The sequence below is a fragment of the Neomonachus schauinslandi genome, chromosome 5, assembly GCF_002201575.2.
Source record: "Neomonachus schauinslandi chromosome 5, ASM220157v2, whole genome shotgun sequence".
Lineage (NCBI taxonomy): Eukaryota > Metazoa > Chordata > Mammalia > Carnivora > Phocidae > Neomonachus > Neomonachus schauinslandi.
Genome location: NC_058407.1, coordinates 25,508,090 through 25,513,930, shown reverse-complemented (window position 1 = coordinate 25,513,930; position 5,841 = coordinate 25,508,090).

Sequence of the window (5,841 nt, the reverse complement as noted above, 5' to 3'; positions counted from 1 at the left end):
ATTATATACTTATTTCCTTGTGATAAGAAAACCCACACATGTCAATATCATTTCAGTTCTCACCTTCATGCTCTACTAGATCTATTTTCAACATATTTTTTCCCCCTTTCTTGTCATAATGTTTATTAGTGAGTTTAGATACAGGCCCTGGATCTTCTTTTTTGGAAAGAGAGGCAAATAATTTCAATAGAATACTGTTGCTCTGAAACCTTCAGATTCTGAGTAGTTCTGTATTCATTATAGTAAAAGTTTATATGTGTGCATGTGCTAGACTAGTTTACATATTAAAAAGTGAAGAAGGAAAAAAATAGCTTTGTACACACCACCCAGCTTTATCAAATTGTAGTATTTTACTACATTTGCTATATATTTTTCATTATTATAATTTCATTTTTTTTAAAGATTTTATTTATTTATTTGACAGAGAGAGACACAGCAAGAGAGGGAACACAAGCAGGGGGAGTGGGAGAGAGAGAAGCAGGCTTCCCGCGGAGCAGGGAGCCCGATGTGGGACTCGATCCCAGAACCCTGGGATCATGACCTGAGCCGAAGGCAGACGCTTAACGACTGAGCCACCCAGGCGCCCCATTATTATAATTTCAGATACAACTTACAGCTCCAAGGACGACTCCTGATTTCACCCATTTTTTTTACCCTGATTTTGATGTATGCCATTCTTACGTATGTTACACAATATGTCATAATCCATAATTCTATCAGGATTAAGGTTTTTAGCTGAAAGCAACAGAAACAAACTGGCTAATTTAAGCAAACAAACAAAAACAAAGGAATGTATTAAAGAGCTCAGAAAATCTTTGGGAAGGTGGAAGAATCAGGCTTGCAGGGTCCAAGGATAGGGACAATGTCCCAAATCGTGCTGTAAAACTTGCCCACTAGGGGCGCCCCAGCCACAGCTGCTGGTCCCGCTGACCCAGAACACTGCGGTGAGCACTGCAACCGCCATAGCCTCTGCGAGCCGAGCCGTGTGCAGCGGACACCCCTCCCTGCCTAGAGGGTCTGGGCAGCCCCTGCAGCTGCATGAAAATCTAGGGCAGGCGCAGCGGACTGGTGGCACCTGGGTCATGCGCCTGGGCCCTAGCTTCAGAGGGGACTGGGAAAGCAAGAATCTGGCATACATAGATGTATAGTGGAAGTGCACTCTGTCTTGGCAAGTAGGGGAGTCCCCAGACATAGAAAGTAGGTTCAGATGCTGCTGGAAGGTCAAAACAAATGGCAGTTGTCCACACAAAAAAATTCATATATCCTCTTGGTTATGGAAATTTAGGTAGTTTCCTTTTTTTTTTTTTTTTAAGATTATTTACTTATTTTAAAGAGAAAGGGAGTGAGCATGAGTGGGGAGAGGGGCAAAGGGAGGAGAGAGAGAGAATCCCAAGCAGACTCGCTCCCAAGCAGACTCCCTGCTGAGCGCGGAGCCCAGTGCAGGGCTCGATCCCATCACCCATGAAATCGTGATCGGAGCGAAATCTCGAGTCAGATGCTCAACCGACTAAGCCACCCAGGTGCCCTGGTAGTTTCCTATTTTTAACTATTGCAAACTGCTGCAGTGAAATTTTTGCACATTTCCTTCTTTTGTATATAAGACTTTTATTTTAATGTAGTTAAACTTATCAACCCTCTCCCTTATGTTTGTGTTTTTTGGTGTGCATTTGGTTTAAGAATTTGTTTTCTACCTCAAGGTGATGAAAATATTCTCCTTATGTTTTCTTCTAAATATTTTATTATTCGGCTTTTTATATTTGGCTCTTTAGTCTACCTGCAGTTTACGATGGGAAGTAGGAATCTAAGATGGATAGGTAGGAAGATAGATAATCAGTTGTCGCACCACCATTGATTGAATAATCCATTCTGTCCTCACTGGTTTGTGTTGCTATTTCTGTTGTATATCAAATTTCCATATTGCCTGGCTCTGATTGGGGCTTTCTATTCTGTTCCATTGATCTAAATAGCCTGGTGCCAATACCACACTTAGTTACTATTACTTCCCTAAAAGATCTTGAAATCTTGAAATCTTCCACTTTGTTTTTCCTCTTTAAATATATTAATGCTATTTCTAGAGTTAGCTATCTTACACCCCAAAGAGCACATGATTTAAAAAAAACAACTTTTAGCATGTATGATTCGGTACACAATATGAGTGATAAGGGGACAAGAGACCTAAGAATACCACCTTTTGCCAGTGGCTGGTAGCGGAGAGCTCTGAGAGCAGGACGCAGGTACCATCAAATAAATCAGGCGTGTTTGGAATGAAGGTTCTGATCTCTATTCTGTAAAGAACAGGCTGCTGGAAGTCCCAGCCCCAGTAACACCTTCTTGTTTTCCCATGACCACTTACTCTTCATCCCCACCTTTGTCTATGGAAGCCTATCACAGGTAAATACAGAGAATACCAACAGCAGGGCCCCTGAAGAGGCACTCTGAGGATCCCTGAGTAATTCCAATGTGTCAGCTAGTGTGCCTATCAACCAGGACTAAACCAAGCTGCTTGCTGGCCTGGATTGGTCTGCAGTATTCCTAATATTCATGGGTCAGGATGCCAGCCCACCATAATTGGACCTGATTCTGAAAGTGAAGCCTCGGGGTTCTGGGTAGTGGCAACTGAAAACCCATTAGGCAGGAAGGGGCAAACAGACAGACAGGCAGACACACACACACACATACAACGCACCCACTCAAAGTACACTCAATACACAGACACACACACACACACAACGCACCCATTCAAAGTATACTCAATACACAGACAGACACACACAGCACAGAAAGATGCTTATATGCCGCCTCACACTGTTGCTGATTTCACTTCTTTTGTCAAATAGCACTCAAGTAGACAGTGCTCAAAGCAAGTTCTGGAGCTGAATATTGTGTTAATTTATAGACTGCTATAGCTTTAGCAGGATTCTGTACAAAATACTGCATTGTGTTGCCCAGACACTACTCCACTCACATTTTCTGAGTAGAATCCGGGCTTTTAAAATTCTGTTCTTACTCTTTGGAGCATGTTGCATACATTCTCGATAGGATGGATGGTTCTGTAGATGAAGGGATATTTAAATTTACTCCTGTAGTTCAACCCCATCAATAATGACTGTGAACCATTGCAAAGAATATGACAACTTGCTTTGCTTAATAGGAGAAATTGGAACTAGAATGTGACTATGTGGGGACTTTATGGGTTTGTTAACTGACCTATAGCTAAACCTTACTGTGTCTGTGCACCTGTTCATTTCTTTCAGCATTTCAGGACATCCAGACATTACTACACTACTAGCACTTTCCTGGGCATTAACCTCTGCATCTGAAAACTTAACAGTTACTAAACTTTTAAAACATTTAGATGGATGTAATTTTTTGTCTGTTTACTGCTCTTCTCAGCTTTATTTAATAAATTTGCATTTTGAGGGTTGCATTGGCAGTTTTAACTTCAAATGTGCATCATGATAGATGCATGATTTATTGGACTGAATGGAAAGACAAAGTTACCATGAGGAGGGTCCATAGACCATGTGCTAGAAAGAAATCAGTTCAGTCCTCTAAGAATTAGGTCTGTGGGCTAGCCAAAATAGAAATAAACTTTTTGAAAAGTAAGGGGAATTACCAAGACTCTTAATATATTCACAGGTATAGAGAGCCAATCTGAATTTTTTTTCCCCAAAGATTTTATTTATTTATTTGACAGAGAGAGACACAGCGAGAGAGGGAACACAAGCAGGGGGAATGGGAGAGGGAGAAGCAGGCTTCCCACCGAGCAGGGAGCCCGATGCGGGGCTTGATCCTAGGACCCTGGGACCATGACCTGAGCTGAAGGCAGATGCTTAATGACTGAGCCACCGAGGCGCCCCGCCAATCTGAATTTCTTAAGCACACAATAAAATAGTATATATCTCTCACTAACAAGCTGGCTTATATTAACTGTCTTACATTGGGGCGTTATGGGGTGGTAGACAGTAGTAAAAACTTGACATGCTTCACCTTATTTAATTCTTTCACAATCTTGTAAAGTAGGTATTATTATCCCCATTCTATGGATAGAGAAACAGAGGCTTAGAGAGGTACATGATAGCTGAAGTCTCATAACTAATATACTCTGCTAGTGTGTTATCAGGGTGTTACACTGTTTTCCCTCTGCCTGGTGTCAGCCTGTCCTCCATGCACAGGATTTGGCTGGAAATTGAACTAGAGCATGGAGACCATATAGAGAAGTGATGCACGGAAGATGGATTTTCTCATGCATGGTGCTTAAGCCTTTATGCTTAATTCAAGATTTAGAGTCCTACTGCAGACTTAAAAGTTTCCGTTAAGTTTTTACAGAAATAAATGGAGCCCTTATTGAATTAATATTAATCTCTTCAGGTATCATTGCAACATAAAACCGAGCCATAAAAATAATTCTACATTTAAATGTGAAATGACTGGGCTTTGATTTTTCACACGAAATTTGAAGGTCTGAATAAACATCTTAGGCCAGCCTTCCACCGTGTCTGCTTGCTGCATCCCTGTGGGTTTTAAAGGATTTGGCTAATTTTGCTACTTGTACCCAATTCTGGCCTGGGGTCAAGGACCTCTATCATCTGGCCCCAATCCTGTTTATCCTATCTTCCATACCCTAAGAACCAGCAAAGCCAAACTGCTCAGCATTCTTCCAATTCACCTGCACTGGCCCCTCTATATGCCTTTGCTCAAATCCCTGCTCTGCTCACTAGCTGTGTCTTTGCGGGGTGGAGAGGGCAGAATGGGCTTCATTATAATTGTACTCCTTGGGTGTGTCGTGAGAATCCAATTAAATCCTGCAAGTAGTGTTTTGCATGGCACCTAGTGTCTAGTGAGCACTCAGTAAATGTTAACCATCCCTGACATTATTATTACTATCACCACCCTTATTACACATCTCTCCCTGGAGTACCATCTCTCCCTACCTGCATATCCCAATTCTCCCAATCACTCCAGACCCTATTCAAAGGCTCCTGGAAAAAATCCTTTCTAAAAAAAAAATCTCCCCCTCTACAAAATTTCTTCAGCATTCTATCTCTTCTGCTCTGATAGCACTTACTTCCTTAGTTTCCATTGATTAACGGTATACATTAATACTTTGAAGTTTTTGGAGGACAGGGACCAAGTCTTTGTATTGCTGATTGTCCACCCGCCTGTAGGCGGCAGATGACAGTTTCTGGTTGAATAAATTCATTCCATGGCCAGGTGTCAGGTAGGACTGCTTGCTTACTGGCATTTATGAAGTCTGCTGCCAATGCTTTATTTTTTTTTAAAGATTTTGTTTATTTGAGAGAGAGAGAGAGAGAGAGAGAGAGCATGAGTGGGGGAGGGGCAGAAGGAGAGGGAGAAGCAGGCTCCCTGCTGATCAGGGAGCTCAAAGTGGGGCTGGATCCCAGGACCGTGACCTGAGTTGAAGGCAGACACTTAACCAACTGGGCCACCCAGGCGCCCCTGCCTATGCTTTAAATACAAGAAACATTCCCTCATGGCATTTGCCACTTTTCTTTAAATTTATTGTTCTCAATAATGTTACTGAAGAAGTATTAGGATTGGGAGCCCTAGGCATTTTTAGTTCCTGGCGGTCTTAGCAGATGTCCGTCCAGTACATCAGTACATGTGGTGGGAGGGGGCGAGGCTTCTTCTGTGGCTTCCAAAGGCTGCTACCCAGTATATATTCCAGTGTAGACAACTCAACCCTCCTACTTCCCCCCCTTCCCCCTGCCACCTGAGCCTGGATGGAGATGACACCTGAGGTGGGAAGCATCCCTGTTTGGTAGCTAGTCTCAGAGATACAAATGCATAGAGAACCTGGCTTTTTATCCTGATGAAGAA